At 47.0% G+C, this 18,460-nt stretch overlaps 1 long non-coding RNA gene across 1 annotated transcript; it reads left to right on the top strand.

Annotated features, from left to right (window-relative positions):
• The first annotated feature begins 12,796 nt into the window (after positions 1 to 12,796).
• On the top strand, positions 12,797 to 15,877 carry LOC141198587 (uncharacterized). The gene is made up of 3 exons (XR_012270491.1): positions 12,797 to 12,834; positions 13,071 to 13,198; positions 15,819 to 15,877. It is a non-coding gene; the product is annotated as an uncharacterized lncRNA (long non-coding RNA).
• Positions 15,878 to 18,460: the final 2,583 nt, after the last annotated feature.

The raw sequence follows: 18,460 nt of genomic DNA, 5'->3' as shown, positions 1-18,460 counted from the left end.
TGGGGCTGACCAGGAAATACAGAGATTGGCAGGGACCCTAACAGCAATGATATTTTTATTATTTTACAACATTCAGTTATTTTCATTGACTTCTACTAATAAAACCTATATATTTTAGGCCACAGACAACAAGCAGTTTCTTCCTCTGAGTCTGCAGCTGAATACGTTTCTCATAGACTCATTTTCCATAAAGCTAATTCTCGTCTCATTTACCAACACTGGAATTATATTATACTGTGTGTGGGGGAGATGGCGGTACTGTGGGAACATTACACTGTGTGGGGGCATCATATATACTGCATAAGGGCAAACAAAAAACCGAAGAAAGATGATCTAGAGGCCGTATTGTAAAACTACAATAATCTTTATTAGTATCAATAATCAATTTTTTTTTTGGAAGTGCATTGAGGTGAAGGGTGCATTGCTGGAAAAGGAAAAAAAAAACAACAAAAAAACCTCTCTAAATCTCTTAGTTTGCGAGTGTGAACGAGCTGCGTGTGTCCGGAGCGTAAGTGCGAACGAAAGTAAGTGTGTGACTTGTTTTTCAGTGACTTTGGATTCAGGGAGTTTGGAAGGGAGGACTTAGGACTGAATTGCTGACTGTATTTCATTCTTTCTTTACGTTACTTTTTACTTAATTAATCCACCTGACCTACTTAGCTGATTCCCCCGTCCATACTTGATACTTAATTGATCCCCCGTCCATACTTAACTGATCCCCCGCCGATATCTAATTGATACACTTGCACATCCCTAATTGATCCCCGTCCATACACCTATATATAAATAATTGTGTTTTGTACTTGTATATATATACTGACTGTATCCCCATATTTAGAATGACGTCCATGTTGGCCGGAGCCGTGCAGTGTACATCTTGCGCAATGTATGCATTCCGTGAGCAACCGCTCGAGGATCCATACTGCTGCGAGAGATGTGAGCATATCGTGCACTTGGAAGCCCAAATTCTGGATCTAAGTGCTCAGATAGCGATACTGAGGAGCATCGACAACATGGAACGGAGTTTGCTGCTCACCGAGCAGACACTCAATGGGTCAATACTGGGGGTGGAGCATAGAGGGGAAGTGCAGGCTGAACAGGCAGGGAGCTGGATAACAGTTAGGAGGGATAGAGGGAAGAAGTATAGGAAGGCTGGTTCAGAACCGGCATTATTGGAGCACGACAGATCCTCTGACCGCCGGGGGAGTGTATGCTCCAGTAATGAGGGGGAGGGGGGGAAGTGTAGGGCAGGCAAGACAGGTTCTGGTAGTGGGTGACTCTATTATTAGGGGGACAGACAGGGCAATCTGTCACAAAGACCGGGATCGCCGAACGGTGTGCTGCCTCCCTGGCGCTCGAGTCCGGCACATCGCGGATCGGGTTGACAGGTTACTGGGTGGGGCTGGCGAAGAAGTGAGTGGTAGATGGAGGGTCCTTAAAAATGATTTCAGGGACCTAGGTAGGAAGCTTAGGGCAAGGACCTCCAAGGTAGTTTTCTCAGAAATACTACCAATCCCGCGAGCCACACAGGAGCGCCAACGGGAAGTTAGGGAGGTGAATAAGTGGCTAAAGAGTTGGTGTAAGGCAGAAGGGTTTGGGTTCATGGAGAACTGGGTTGACTTCGCGGTCGGCTACAGGCTCTACCGTAGGGACGGGCTGCACGTCAATGGGGAGGGTGCAGCAGTGCTGGGGAAGAAGATGGCTAATAGGTTGGAGGAGTTTTTAAACTAGAGACGGGGGGGGGGGAACCAAGGAAATAGGTGGGATGTGAGGCAAGCAAGGGGGAAGGGGAGAAGTGAATATAATGAGGGTGGAGAGGGGGGTGGGGATAGTACAGTTAGATCGTTAGAGAAGAATATGATGCTAAATAACCCCAAAGTTTTATCTTGCATGCTGACCAACGCAAGAAGCCTGACCAATAAGGCGGATGAGCTGCGGGCGCTTATATCGGAGGAGAGGTATGACATCGTAGGCATAACAGAGACTTGGCTAGACGATAGCTACGACTGGGCGGTAAATTTATTAGATTATAGTTTATTTAGAAGGGACCGGAAACAGGGGAAAGGCGGAGGAGTCTGCTTATATGTAAAGTCATGTCTAAAACCCAGACTAAGGGAAGATATAGGAGAGGGAGAAGATGGGGTCGAGTCCATGTGGGTAGAGATAGAGGGGGCAAAAAATAACAATAAAATATTACTGGGGGTCTGCTATAAGCCACCAAATATAACAGAGGAGAATGAGAATCTGCTATTAGGACAAATAGACAAAGTAGCAAAACATAATGAAGTGATTGTAATGGGGGATTTCAACTACCCGGATATTGACTGGGAAACAGAAACCTGTAGATCTCAGAAAGGAAAAAGGTTCTTGACAAATATTAAGGATAATTATCTCTCCTAACTAGTGCAGGAACCAACGAGAGGGAAGGCCGTGTTGGACTTAATATTGACTAATAGGCCTGATAGAATAACTGAGGTACAGATAGGGGGGCACCTAGGTAATAGCGATCATAATATTATCGACTTCAAAATGCCCTTCAGTAGGGTTATCAATAAGGGAACAACAAAAACATTAAACTTTAGGAGGGCGAAGTTTGATCAGCTGATAGAAAACATTCAACTTATTGACTGGGACAAAGTACTTAATCAAAGGAATACGAATAGTAAATGGGAAACCTTCAAAAGAATTCTGAATACTCAGTGCGAGAGGTATATACCGTATGGGAATAAAAGGGCCAGAAATAAGAGGAAACCAATATGGTTGAACAAGAACGCAAAAGGGGCGTTAAATAGCAAAAAAGAGGCATTCAAGAGATTAAAACAGGAAAACAGTAAGGAGGCACTAAAGTGTTACAAGGAAAAAACGAGAACCTGTAAAAAACAAATAAAAATAGCGAAGGAGGAAACAGAGAAACGTATTGCTAGGGAAAGTAGATCAAATCCCAAACTGTTCTTTACGTATATAAATAGTAAAAGGATTAAATCGGATAATATTGGACCGATAAAAAGTGAAGAAGGCAAAATCATAGAGAAAGATGAGGATAAAGCTAATCTAATCTATTAAATAATTTTTTTTCGACAACTTTCACAAAGGAAATAGAACTAACAGGAGAAATGAGAAGTGACAAACTTAATCCTCCACTAAGTATGACTAATCTAACCCAAGTTGAGGTACAGAAACTCCTCAGTAACATTAAAATAAACAAATCACCAGGACCTGATGGCATACACCCACGGGTACTAAGGGAACTAAGTAATGTGATAGACAGACCGTTATATCTTATATTTAAGGACTCTGTTGAGACTGGGTCTGTACCACTTGATTGGCGACAGGCGAATGTAGTGCCAATATTCAAAAAGGGAGCGAAAAGTGACGCCGGAAACTATCGGCCGGTGAGTCTGACGTCCGTTGTGGGCAAAATTTTTGAAAGCTTCATTAAAGAGGCAATTACGGAGCATCTTGATGCTAATAATCTTTTAATCCCGAACCAACATGGATTCATGAGGAATCGCTCCTGCCAAACAAACCTGATTGACTTCTACGAGGAGGTTAGCTCTCGAGTAGATCAGGGGGAACCAGTGGATGTCGTGTATCTCGACTTCTCAAAAGCGTTCGATAGCGTGCCACATAATAGGTTGGTATACAAAATGAGAATGATGGGGCTGGGGGAAAATGTCTGCAAGTGGGTAGCTAACTGGCTAAAGGATAGAAGGCAGAGGGTGGTTATAAATGGAATATACTCAGATTGGGTAAGCGTCACTAGTGGGATACCACAGGGGTCTGTACTAGGCCCAATGTTATTTAATATCTTTATTAACGACATAGTCAACAGGATAAATAGTAAAATATCAATATTTGCAGATGACACAAAGTTATGTAAAACAATTAATACAAAAGAGGATAGTGAAGACCTACAGAGGGATTTGGATAAGCTGGGTAGGTGGAGCATTAAATGGCAAATGAGGTTTAATGAGGAGAAATGTAAGGTCATACATATGGGAAGGAAAAATGGAAGTCACCAGTACTCACTGAATGGGAAATCATTGGGGAATTCAGAGATGGAGAAGGACTTGGGCATCTTGATTGATAGCAAACTAAATTGGAGTGCCCAAAGTCAGGCCGCTGCTGTAAGGGCAAACAGGGTAATGGGATGTATCAGAAGAGGTATAGCTGCAAAGGATGAGAACATTGTTCTTCCACTGTACAAAGCTCTGGTCAGACCACACTTGGAATACTGTGCTCAGTTATGGGCCCCAATATATAGAAAGGATATAAATTAGCTTGAAAAGGTACAAAGGAGGGCAACAAAATTAATAAGGGGAATGGAGGGACTGCAATACCCAGAGAGGTTGGCAAAACTAGGACTATTCAGCCTGGAAAAGAGAAGGTTGAGGGGGGACATAATAAATGTGTACAAATATGTTAGGGGACAGTATAGAGATCTTGCCCGGGATTTGTTCAAAAGGAGGGATATTACGGTAACAAGAGGGCATTCACTAAGACTGGAAGAGAAAAGGTTTCAGCACCAGCATAGGAAGGGGTTCTTTACGGTAAGAGCAGTGAGAATATGGAATTCACTGAGTGAGGAGACGGTAATGTCGGATTCACTACACCAGTTCAAGCGGGGACTGGATGCTTTTCTAGATACCAGGCAGATTTCTGCATATACTTAAAAATAGAATAAAATAGTAGGTTGATACAGGGATTTATTCTGACTGCTGGTTTCAGAGTCGGGAGGGAATTTTTCCTCAGGTGAAGATTGGCTAAATCATTTGGGGTTTTTGCCCTCCTCTGGATCAACTTTAGCAATTACAGAACTAACAGGTCGAACTTGATGGACGCAAGTCTTTATTCGGCTTTACTAACTATGTAACTATGTAATTGTTTACCCTCACATTGCGGCTGAATTTGTGGTTCCATGTAGCAAATGACAGTAAGTTCTAATTTTGACTGCAGGTTTCTTTGTAGAGTTGTACCTTAACTTGTACCTGAACATTTCTTTTTCTCTCCTTTAGACTTTTAACATTATCAAAATTCAGACTTTACAAATTATGGGTCCCCTCCTTTCCATATTGTTTGATGGGAATACCCACTGTACACCAATGATGAGAGTTTTGTACCGAGTGGTTGGGGTCTAAGGGCTAGCGTTTCTCCTTGTGGAGAATGCCAAGCCAAGCCTGGCATGTCAGAGTGAGGAGACGTATAAGCCGTGCATGCTCCTCTGGGCAATTAAATATGCAAATTGTCTCTTCAGAGAGGAAGAATATTAGAACTTTAGCGCCACCTTTTGGAAGTAATCCTAAAAGTCAATATCGACCCTTTAACGAGCCTTTCCATATGACTTAGGATAAAAGCCAAACCAGACTCTCAATTTGCAGACACGGTGTGTCGGGGAAACTCTGCATGATGCCGCTGCACATAAGACTATGTTCACACGTCAGTAATCATCCATTAGAACGTTCTAACATGATTATTGGATGTGTGAACATAGTCCGTATCCAGCAGCAATCTGATAACAGAACAGTTGTGCAGGCCCAACTTTTTTTTATGTGGCAAAAAAAAAAAACTTATTTCAATTTGATCCATTTTGTAACATTGAACCCTATGGAAAACTGATTTGTTAATTAGCCATCCATTTTTTTTTTCATTTTGCAAAAGGTTAATTGTTCGATTTACTGGATCAGTTTCAAAAGGAAGAAAACAGATGGCTAATAAACGGATCCGTTTTCCATAGACGTCAGTGTTAAGAAAATGGACCGAGTTGAAATTAGTTTCTTTTCAGGTGGACAAAAAAGTTGTGTCAATTATTTTTTTTTGTGTGTGAATGGATCGCTGCTGGATCCATCCTAACTGATGATTACTGGACATGTGAACATAGGCCAACGCTATGGGAGCTGTGGAAATGGCGGTGTGTTCACAATCATTTACACTTCAGAGACCAAAGAAGTCTTCAGTTGTAGTGACAAGTTGGAGTCACAGTGATGTAAATTTATCAGAAATCTGTGGCGGTGAATAGAAGAGACTTGGAGCACAAAGCTGGTGCGATGGGGCGGTCATTTTCAAGACTGCTTAAGCTGTAGCGTTATTGGCAGCACATCATCGCCCTGTGTGATCAGATCGTGTGCTGCTGAGATTCTATCATATTAACCATCATTCTGTGCGGACAGAAGTGCGGCTCGCCTGTCTAAACACCTCCAGAAGTGACTGCCTATGGATATGATGCTGCTGATGGGCAGAATGGGTATAATGACTAAACCCAGCATTACAGGGTGCTATATACCATCCAGACGGCTCCTCTTACTTCTCTTGTACATTTTCTGTCCGTGGATGTGCTGTATGTTGCTGCTGCCGGTAAGCAGGGCCCGGACAGTTCTCTCCCATTGTGCACCTTGCATGGCGGCTACACTAGCAGTAGAGGAGAGGTGATCATCTCGCAGCCCATGTGGAGTACGGGCTACATTGTGTCCTCATGAAGCCTGTCAGTAACCTTATCTGCAGATTAACATCTCTGCTATACTAATAGGATTGCAGGGTAACTGTGTGTTAATAGTGTGTATCTGTCCGTACACAGTATGTTCAGAGCTGCAGAATTACAGCACATAATAGGCTGATCTATCTGCTGGCATGTTGGCGACACAGCATCTACCTACAGATATTGTATGTCCTATTTCATTACGATGGTGCTTGGGAGAATACTAATCTAATGACGGAAACCCTTTCTTGTCTTTCTGCCTGTACAGCAATCCCGCAGGGAGGCCTCCGTACCCTCTTTCTGGCTTTTCTTTGTTTCCACCTTTCCCTACACAAGATAACAATAGATCAGTGCCAGTATCTGAACCTGTTCCTTCCACATACAACTCTGCCAAAACTGCCGCCCCCGCATACGGCCTAATTACAGATCTGCCGGTGCCTGTCCCCCCGTCTGAAGTAAGTGCGCAGCCGTGATCAGAAAAAGCCAAAAAATGTCAATTAAACTTTAATAGGTGGGCAGGGAAGATGTTTCTGTAAAGGGGTTGTCTGGTCTAAAACGACAAGTCTGCAGTCACTGTGTATGACTGCAGACTTGTGAATCCTCACATAGAGCACACTGCACACAGTGAGGATTCTGTGGTGTCCACACCGGGAAAGGCGGTCAGGTGGCCACAAGTATATGACGCACCCCCTGGGCCATATTCTTTAGGGGAATACCCGGAGCCGGATCAGATGGGGGTTGTAGTCTCCGAGTGGCTGTGACCCGGTCCGTGCCCAGGGTGTCAAGCTCAGTGTGTGGCAGTCCTTACTGATGTTACTAAAGTTCTTTATGTCGACTACGCCACCCGTTGTATTGCGGTCACTACGGCCGCCGCTGCAGCAGGGTCCGCTGAGGCTGATGGTGTTGGTGCAGCTTAGGTAGTATAACCCCCAACGGGAGGGGTATAGCCTCAGGGGGTCAGGTGCAGAGGATGGTGGTTGTGGAGGTGCAGGGAGGATGGTAATCAGAGACAGAGTCGGGTTGTGCAGTTCAGGGTTTTTACTTACTGCAGATGTTCCGGTCACTCCGGCCTTGAGTGACCACCCGAGCCGTGCTGCGTCCACCAGGTCCTGGACTCGGCCAACCCCCAAGTAGTTCTGGAGCGTGGTTCTGAGCTCCCTTTCTGTCCTGTCCTCGTCTCTGGCCGTCCCCACCAGGGATCCACCTATGTCCAGCTCCCTCGGGCCTTTTGGTGGTAAACCCTTGTCTCTGGGTTCCCTGACCCTATTCGTGGTCTGCCTTCCGGGCGGATATGGTGAGTGGTCGTGGCAGATGCTGCCCACGACCTCCGGTCTCTGGCTGAGGTGTGCTGTAGCCTCCACCAGCTTGGGATCCGGTACCCTGTTGCCAACTCTTCACCCTGTGGTTTAGTTTGGGTTCTCAGAGTTCCTTCTTTCTCCCCCTCTGGGTCCTTCTTTCTCCTCTCTCTTGGCCTGGGGCTGCTCTGCTCCTCTGCTCTCTTCCTCTGCAAAGACTGGCAGACTGACTGACTGACCAGCCTTCTACAAAAGACTCCTCTGCAAAGACCCTGATCTAAGATGGTTCCCACCTTATATACTCCCTCTATGTGTGAGCTCAGGTGACCAGCACCCAATGAGCTCCTAACTTTACCCAGACTGCTCCCCCTATCTGCCCCTACACTACTGGGATGTTCCACCCCCCTCCCACTCCAGCCAGGAACAGACACTGTCGTACCTGCACATTTCTCTAGTGGGAGTACCATCGGTCTGTTCCCCGGAAATGGGATGTATGTAGTGCATGCAGCTAACTGAGCTCAGTCCCACACTCCATCCTTACCCGGGAGTGGAATATCACACCTCTGGGTTGAGGTGCAATACCCCTGTAGCAGCCGAATCCTCAGGGTGCTACATTCCCCCCTGGTAAATCACAGCACGTCCTCGGGCTGTAAGAGATAAAACACCAAAATATACAATTTTTCATATAAACATAATAAAACATATAAAACAACATATATTAGCAGCATCATAAAACTTTTCATATAAAACTTTCTCGTAGTCGTTTCTTGCTTCTAGCTCCTCCGGTCACTGTGCAACTGATGACCGGGCAAAGTGCGACAGTCTCTTTCAGATTAAATACGGCTTTCCTATAAAACCAGTAGGGGGCGCTTTAGGACGCGCAACTATATACAAAGGGTAGGTGGCCGCTCTCAGTCCTCGGCCAGGTATCAGGAAGGAATGACCGCTCTCAGTCCTCGGTCAGTGGGATTAATGGACACACGGGTTAACAGTTCAGTTCTCTGGTCCCAACGGGGACTATATTAGCAGCAACGGTTCACTGTGCCCCGACGGGCAACTATATACAGTCTCTACTCTGCCGTACTCAACGACGACGTCCTCCTGCTCTTTCTTTGTGATTGGTTCCAGGTTCTGGTTCAGACCCGTCCGGGTCCTCTTGCTCCTCCTCACACCGCAGCTCCTCCTCCGTCAGGCGATGCACATGGAGGGCGTAGGGTCCTTTGGCACACTTGTGCCGGGTGAAGGTGACCTCGTCCCCTAAATACAGGTCACGACCTCTGTGTCCCTCCGGTAGGTGGGACTCAACGTCTCTTCTTGTCACGAAGACGTCGCCTGGGGTGCGGTGATCCCTGATGAAACCCCACCCATGCTGCAGATTAAATTTTATCACAGTCCCGATGGTACGGGGACCATGCGCTGCACGGGGGTCTCTCCTGGTCCGGCTCTTCTGCTCCGCGCTCCTGACTTGGGCTTGCTGTTCCCGGACCCGCCTCTCTCTCCGCTCCCTCTCGAAGACCTCGAGCTGTTGCCGGCAGCACTCAGCACGCTCCGTTGTAGCTGCCCGAGTCTCCTGAGTGAACCCCATGAGGTCTTCTCCGGTGGGGTCCCACTCATACTGGGTCTCTTCTAGCGGGGGCGAGATCCTCTTCACGGGCTTTGGAGCCGGGATCAGGGGTTCACACATGGGCCTTGCCCTCTGGAGTTCTAGTTCGTAGTACTCTTGGGGCCAGATGAAGGGCTGCCCATCCGGCCAGGTATGTTGGGCGAACAGGCTTTCACCCAGGTGCGGCACTCTCGATGTTACGGGCGCTGTGGTGGTAGCGGCGCCCGGGTTGCCCTGGCCTTGCGACCAGGCTTGGGGCACTTTGAAGGTGAAGGGCACCGTAAGGACGGCGGCGCCCTGTGTTACTTGGCCCTGCGACCAGGCCGGAGACTCCGCGGAGGTAGGGGGCGCTGTTGGCATTGCGGCGCCCGGGGGTACTAGGCCTTGCGACCAGGCTGGTGGTACTTCCTGCTTGGCCACGCTCGGGGTCGAGGCGTGTGACGTCACAGGGGTCGCGGCTTCCGGTTGAGGCCTAGTCTGCGGCGGTGACGTTGCAGCGGCGGGCACGGCAGGGGGTACTTCGGGCTCTGCGACGGGGAGCTGGGGCAGGTACGCGGTTTCCCGGTTCGGGGTAGAGACGTCCCCTTTACCTGCCTCCATTCGTTCGGCTCCCTTCTCGGCGCCGTCTCCGGCCTTCAGTTCTCCTGCGCCATCCTCAGAGGCGGTCTGTCTCCTCGTCTCGGGTGGCGTGCTCCGCTGACGGGTTCTTGTCTGCTGGGCCATCTCACGGCTCCATTCTGCTAACGTCTCTCGCTGCACCCGGGCCATCCTCCGTGCGAGGCCCTCCAGCGCAGTCTGTGCACACTCCCGATCTCGGGGGAGCTGTGCCAAGACCTCCACTAAGCCTAGTGGGGTCGTTGCTTCTAGCAGGCTCCTGACCAACGGGTCGGTGCTGCTCTGCTCTCCTCCTGTTGTCTCCAGCAGGCCTTCTGGAGTGGCGACCGGCAACAGGCTCCTGACCACTGGGTCGGTGCTGCCTGGAGTGGCGGCCCGCATCAGGCTCCTGACCACTGGGTCGGTGCTGCCTGGCTCTCCCTCCATCTCCGGGTAGGCTCTTTCTGGACTCTGCTCCAGGCTTCTTGTCTCCGGGTGCGCTCTCTCCAGACTGCTCCAGGCGACACCCATCTTTGCTCTCTTGTTCTCAGTCCTCCCACTTCGAGGGCGGTCCCGGGGCCACTTGGTGATTGTCAGCTCCAGGGGCAGTTCTTTCACGCTGACAGACACCTCTAGCATCACAGTCTCTGTTGGTGGGGGCGGTTTCCACTTTTGGCGCCATTTTCGGTCCTGGCCCACGATGGGAGGCGGCCTCTTGCCATCCTCTGGCACGCCCCTAATGGCGTCCGCTCTGACAAGGCGGGAAACCTTTGGAAATGGCGGGAATCGTCTCCCAGTGGCGGGAAACTCTGCAGATGGCGGGAAAAAGCTGTTAATGGCAGACAACCGGCGGGAATCGATCTGTGATGGAGTCCGATGGCGGGGACCCTCCGGGACCGGCGGGAGACTTCTTTTTGAGGTAAACTTGTTCTTTTCTTCAGGCACGCAGTACCCGGGTGTTGCGGGCACGTGATCCTGCCGACTACGCCAAAGTTGACGCACCCCCTGGGCCATATTCTTTAGGGGAATACCCGGAGCCGGATCAGATGGGGGTTGTAGTCTCCGAGTGGCTGTGACCCGGTCCGTGCCCAGGGTGTCAAGCTCAGTGTGTGGCAGTCCTTACTGATGTTACTAAAGTTCTTTATGTCGACTACGCCACCCGTTGTATTGCGGTCACTACGGCCGCCGCTGCAGCAGGGTCCGCTGAGGCTGATGGTGTTGGTGCAGCTTAGGTAGTATAACCCCCAACGGGAGGGGTATAGCCTCAGGGGGTCAGGTGCAGAGGATGGTGGTTGTGGAGGTGCAGGGAGGATGGTAATCAGAGACAGAGTCGGGTTGTGCAGTTCAGGGTTTTTACTTACTGCAGATGTTCCGGTCACTCCGGCCTTGAGTGACCACCCGAGCCGTGCTGCGTCCACCAGGTCCTGGACTCGGCCAACCCCCAAGTAGTTCTGGAGCGTGGTTCTGAGCTCCCTTTCTGTCCTGTCCTCGTCTCTGGCCGTCCCCACCAGGGATCCACCTATGTCCGGCTCCCTCGGGCCTTTTGGTGGTAAACCCTTGTCTCTGGGTTCCCTGACCCTATTCGTGGTCTGCCTTCCGGGCGGATATGGTGAGTGGTCGTGGCAGATGCTGCCCACGACCTCCGGTCTCTGGCTGAGGTGTGCTGTAGCCTCCACCAGCTTGGGATCCGGTACCCTGTTGCCAACTCTTCACCCTGTGGTTTAGTTTGGGTTCTCAGAGTTCCTTCTTTCTCCCCCTCTGGGTCCTTCTTTCTCCTCTCTCTTGGCCTGGGGCTGCTCTGCTCCTCTGCTCTCTTCCTCTGCAAAGACTGGCAGACTGACTGACTGACCAGCCTTCTACAAAAGACTCCTCTGCAAAGACCCTGATCTAAGATGGTTCCCACCTTATATACTCCCTCTATGTGTGAGCTCAGGTGACCAGCACCCAATGAGCTCCTAACTTTACCCAGACTGCTCCCCCTATCTGCCCCTACCCTACTGGGATGTTCCACCCCCCTCCCACTCCAGCCAGGAACAGACACTGTCGTACCTGCACATTTCTCTAGTGGGAGTACCATCGGTCTGTTCCCCGGAAATGGGATGTATGTAGTGCATGCAGCTAACTGAGCTCAGTCCCACACTCCATCCTTACCCGGGAGTGGAATATCACACCTCTGAGTTGAGGTGCAATACCCCTGTAGCAGCCGAATCCTCAGGGTGCTACATTTACAATATGCGTACTTCCGGCCACAATCTGGCTACACTGTTTCCAGCGCGCTCAATGCAAGTGTATTGTGCGAGGCCTTGAACTGTAGTTGGATTCTGGCTGGGAGTATGCATAGCGCGTACTTGCAGACAGCAGTGCACACTATGTGAGAATTCACAAGTCTGCAGTCAGTGTCATGTCGGATCAGAAAACCCCTTTAAGAGCTTGTCTAATCTTGTTTCATCAGGAGCACACTGCTCCTCTGTCTTGCTGGCTACCTCCTTGCTGGGGTCAGTGCTCTCCTGAAGATGGACAGTTTCAACCAGCGGCATGGTCGCGCCGCTGGTCTGAACTATGCACTTTCCTCTGCTGTCGGCAGAGACCGCTTTGACTTTGCAGCGTCGGAGGAGCACAGAGGTACTGAATCCAGGGATGCGGCCAACTTCAGAGCTGCACTTGCAAGCTGTATAGCAAACTGCTTTCCTTGCCTAGGAGACTGGCCACCACTGATAGACAGCAGCAGTGGCCGGTAACCTAGGCACCGAACATTTCTGTTTCTGTAGTCTCTCACCAGTACCTGTATATATTTCTTAGGTGGGTGTGAACGGCTTTACATATAAGATGCCTGATCTCCCTGAAACGTTTCCTGAGCTGTCAGATTTGAGGTTTGTATTTTTACAACTAAAATAAAAAATAAAAAGTTTAATTTTTATTTGTCAAAAAAAAAATTCTGAATTCTATATTAGTTCTAATGATAAAATGACATCCATCCTAGTATTCCCCAGGGCCACCCCTATAGATAAGTCTGTGGGGGCTTATTCTGCACACTGGCTTCTCTGTACCCTGTTGTAACATTTCCATGAAAGTCTTCGACGCACGTTTCTCTTTTTTTCTACTTCAGCGTGTCACAGCTCACCGATATGATGGAGCAAGAGGATGTTCTTCTGGAGCAGTTTGTAAATCTTCCACAACTAAAACAGATTATATCTGATAAAGAGGAGCTAGTGAAAAATATCGAGGAGCTGGCAAGTAAGATTTGGTGGATGGTAGTTGAATACGGTTTTGAGGAATGAAGAGTTTTTCTGGTTCTTGGGGAAAAAAAATATAGATAGATAGATATACAGTACAGACCAAAAGTTTGGACACACCTTCTCATTTAAAGATTTTTCTGTATTTTCATGACTATGAAAATTGTACATTCACACTGAAGGCATCAAAACTATGAATTAACACATGTGGAATTATATAGTTAACAAAAAAGTGCGAAACAACTGAAAATATGTCTTATATTCTAGGTTCTTCAAAGTAGCCACCTTTTGCTTTCATGACTGCTTTGAACACTCTTGGCATTCTCTTGATGAGCTTCAAGAGGTAGTCACCGGAAATGGTCTTCCGGCCCATTTCAAGTTTGCCAATGACCATCTGGCATGGGAGAAGGTCTTGTGGTCAGATGAGACCAAAATAGAACTTTTTGGTATCAACTCCACTCGCCGTGAGCAAGAAGGAGGATGAGTACAACCCCAAGAACACTGTCCCAACCGTGAAGCATGGTGAGGAAAATGTCATACTTTGGGGGTGCTTTTCTGCAAAGGGGACAGGATGACTGCACCATATTGAAGGGAGGATGGATGGGGTCATGTATCGCGAGATTTTGTCCAACAACTTCTATCCCTCAGTAAGAGCATTGAAGATGGGACGTGCCTGGGTCTTCCACCATGACAATGACCCGAAACACATAGCCAAGGAAACTAAGGAGTGTCTCTGCTAGAAGCATTTCAAGGTCCTGGAGTAGCCTAACCAGTCTCCAGACCTGAACCCAGTAGAAAATCTTTAGAGGGAGCTGAAACTCCAATGTTGCCCAGCGACAGCCCCGAAACCTGAAAGATCTGGAGAAGATCTGTATGGAGGAGTGGGCCAAAGTCCCTGCTGCGGTGTGTGCAAACTTGGTCAAGAACTACAGGAAACTTCTGACCTCTGTAATTGCAAACAAAGGTTTCTGTACCAAATATTACGTTCTGTTTTTCTATTGTATCACATACTTATTTCAATCAATAAAATGCTAATTAATTATGTAAAAATCATACAATGTGATTTTCTGGATTCTTCTTCTGTCTCTCACAGTTGAAGTATACCTGCGATAAAAAAAGAAATACAGACCTCTCCATTCTTTGTAGGTGGGAAAACTTGCAATATCGGCAGTGTATCAAATACTTATTTTCCCCACTGGATATACACAGCGGGTGAAATACTCACACTTCACCAATTTTCTAAGTAACTATGTTACTAAAGGTGCTATAGGCATGAAATTCTCCCCAGATATCAGTAACAGACCATCCAATCCACATAGGCAAAGAAATCAAACAATAGATGTCCATAGATTAAGTTATGTGTAATAATGAGAAATTACACGGGGAAAAAGTATTGACTATGCTTACTGAAATGTATTTAATACTTCGTACACAAGCCTTTGTTGGTGATGACAGCTTCAAGATTCATCCTGTATGGAGAAACTAGTCGCATGCATTGCTCAGGTGTGATTTTGTCCCATTCTTCCACACAAACACGCTACAAATCCTGAAGATCCCTTGGGCTCCTTCTATGAACTCTGAGCTTCAGTTCCTTCTATAAATATTCTGTTGGATTCAGGTCAGGTGATTGGGTGGGCCATTTTAGCAGCTTTAATTATCTCTCTCTGAAAACAATTGAGCGTTTCCTTGGCTGTGTGTTTGGGATCATTGTCTTGCTGAAATGTCCACCCTTGTTTCATCATCATCCTGGTAGATTGCAGCCGATTTTTATCAAGAATGTCTCGTACATTTATCCATTCCTCCTTCCTTCATTAATATGAAGATTGCCGTATGCTGAAAAACAGCCACATTCCATGATGTTCCCACCTCCAAACTTCACTGTTAGTATGGTGTTTTGGGGGTGATATGCAGTGTCTTTTGGCCTCCAAACATGGTGTGTATTATGACATCCAAAGAGCTCAATTTTGGTCTCATCTGACCAGACTCTATCCTCCCAGTATTTCACAGGCTTGTCTAAATATTGTTGAGCAAACGTTAAACACGCGTCAACATGCTTTTTGTTCAGCAATGGAGTCTTGCGTGCTAAGCGTGCATACAGACCATGGAGGTTGAGTGCATCACTTATAGTTTTCTTTGAAACAATTGCTGATTCCTGGTCTTTCTGTAACTCTCCACAGGTGGTCCTTGGTCATGGACAACTCTTTTGATAATTAACTTCACTCCTCTGTTTGAAATCTTGCTAACGAGACACCTTTTTATAGGCCATCAGTTGAACCACCTAATATTATTTTTCACTAAGTGGCAGGATGGGTTTCTAATTACTGATAGATTTCAGCTGTTGTCATGACTTTCCATGGCTTTTTGCCTCTCTCTCTCTTCATGTGTTCAGTACCTTTTTCCTGTGTCATTTCTCATTATTACACATAATTCATGGACATCTATGATTTGATTTCTTTGCCTGTGTGGACTGGATGGGTTGTTACCGACATCTGGTGAGAATTTCATGTCAATAGCACCTTTAGTAATATATTTACTTAGACAATTGGTGACATGTTCAATACTTATTTCATCCTCTGTATGTGTATATTAATATAGAATTTTTTTTAATTTTTTTAATCCAGAAAAGAATCTTCAAATTGAGCCAATTCTGGAGTGAAAGCGACAAGCATTATTAGATAAGGTAAGCCACTGTGGATGGGGCTGACATGACAGGCGCAGTCTTTACGGCAGGTTTGGTTCATTTGTGGATTGTGCTAAGGAATTCTGACGATCTCACCCTTGCTATATTGAAGTTGGTGAAATTCACATTGATAATCTGCTGTATTTTCACCCCACAATGACATGCCGGGATTTGGAACATCTTTGGCGTTCTCATTTTTCTATATGGGCAATCTTTACAGTTTGCGGATGAGATTTGTAAAGTCTCATCCACTTACCTTATAAACCTGCTCTGATCTGGCCGTAAAAGCTGCAGCAAATGCGGCCGGCGTGAATTCATCCTCATTTCCTTGTGTTTTTCTTCTCTTCCAGTATGAGCTTCTGACTCAAATGAAAACCAGCAAAGACAGCATGAGCTGAGCGAGGTAATGTGGCGGATACGGGGCTAGAGAAGATGGCGCCTGCGGGACAGTGATATCACCTCTTGTGAATGGTGGATTCTATTCTATATTGATTGTTACCTTTCATTATTATCCTGTCTGTGATGATCATGAGACTGATGCAAAGCCTTGTGAACAGAATAAGAAGTTTGAGTCTAGTATTAGGATTAATGGCCAGTTTGCATTTTTTTTTTATCTAGATTGTGTTATGGAAAATCGAAAAAAAACTCAGTAGTTAAAAATAACATGTAAAGAGAACCTGTGAGCTTTCTCATGCCTCCCGAAGCGCCACCATGGATTTATTCATCTTTTTGTACCCTGTGTAAAGAGCCCATTAATAGTGGCTTACTGATTTCTAGCATTTTTATAACTGCGGCCGTGATAATAAGTAGGTGAATATTTGTGGGGGCATTGCAACGCGCCCCACCACTAGTCACCCTCTAATTAGCAAATTGCCACCACAATTATAAAATAGATTTTCGCCAAATGCAGAAATCAGAAAGCCACTAAAAGGGGTTTGTTAGGACGGGTATAAAGTGAGAAATAAATACATGGTGACGGTTTGTGATCTCGGGGGAGCTGACAGGTTACCTTTAACATAAAGTCCTGGTCATTTTCTGATGACACATCCCCTTTAATTGCAGAACTGTGCTGTCAGTAGATCTCTTTGATAAGTTAAAGGGTAATAAAAGCCCTTTATGTGTTCCTGTGGAAACTGGACTTCTAATCTGCAGAAAGCCGCTGAAGCCACAAATGACATTATTGTTCAGTAGAACAAAGGGAACGTTCTGAAAGGTTTACAGTGCGGGGGGATATGGACGGCGTGCACTGTAAGGGGGCCATGCAAGAATTGGCTGAATATTGAAATATTAGTATATGTATGATGTCGCTACTAGTGATGTGCATATCGGTTGCAGCCGCAGCAGCTGCATGTGTCGCGGCTGTTACACAGCTGTGACACATGCAGAGACTGGCTAACAAACAGGCAATCCCTGCATGTGTCACAGCTGTGTAACAGCCGCGATACATGCAGCCGCCCCGGCTGCAACGGAAATGCTGAACACGACGAAACTACTCAGCGAGTACCCGAGTGTGCTCGTTTAAAGTGTTAAACGAGCACGCTCGCTCATCACTAGTCGCTACATGTTCCCAGATTGCCACTATAGTCCTATACAATGTTTTCAGCATCATCTCGCCCAGTTTTCCATATAATACACATTTTTATATCAGCTGATCTTTTCTACTAGACAGACGATAGGTCCAATTGTCCAGACTTGTATTTAATCCTGATGATTAGTACTGTGAGGTTATAGCATGTGAATGGTACATGACCAGATGCTTTCACAGCAGCCAACCAGAGCTTGGCTTTCATTTTTTAGGAACAGTTTGAGGAATGAAAGCTGCATTATGATTGGCTGCAATGGACGATCTGTAAATGAGCCCCATTTGCTGGGGAAACCTACTGCCGCTAGTAAAATAGGTGAGTCCCTGTGCCATATGGGATGAGGTGTAACGTCCTGCTCCTTCCCCCCTCGCAGAGCTGCAGTCTCAGCGCACTACAGGCCAGGTTAAAAGTCGCTGCCCACCAAGCTGAAGAGGACGCTGACAATTTTGCCGAAAATTTCCTTGAGGGAAAAACAGAAATAGATGATTTTTTAACTCTGTTCATGGAAAAGAGAAGAGTAAGTGCTGTGGTATTGGTTTAATAGTGGTGCGCCTTATACTGGGGAATTGCATGAATAGCAGTTCCCTAAGATATGTCTGTATACAGGGAATTGCTGCCATTAATGGTTCAGCATCTGGGCTGGTCAGCCTTGGATCCATAGAGCGAATGTTATCTGCGGTCTGGATCTGGTGGAGCAGCGGACACGGCTTGTACCGATGAGCGGGAAGCCATGGCCTCCACATTGTATGTCCTCCTAGAGAGGAAAGAAGAGGTTAATCCAGCTCCCCTGCTGATTGTGCATACTCCCCCCAGCAGGGCAAAATGGCTACAAGAGGGGTGCACCCAGCACCAGGGCCGAAGAAAATCATTGTAAAAACCATTTATTGAAAAAAATGTTACAAAGAATTCATCTAATAAAAAAAGCATTTCTCCGCGGCATGCACGACTGCCGCGCTTCACACCATGTGTTCTCCTAGTATGTTCTAGCTCTCCAGCGCTA

Source organism: Phyllobates terribilis, unplaced genomic scaffold (assembly GCF_046119375.1).
Source record: "Phyllobates terribilis strain yellow unplaced genomic scaffold, ASM4611937v1 Scaffold_98__1_contigs__length_5973952, whole genome shotgun sequence".
In the NCBI taxonomy this organism is placed as follows: domain Eukaryota; kingdom Metazoa; phylum Chordata; class Amphibia; order Anura; family Dendrobatidae; genus Phyllobates; species Phyllobates terribilis.
The sequence above is the reverse complement of the archived record's forward strand: the minus strand, read 5'-3'. Positions and strand labels throughout refer to the sequence as shown.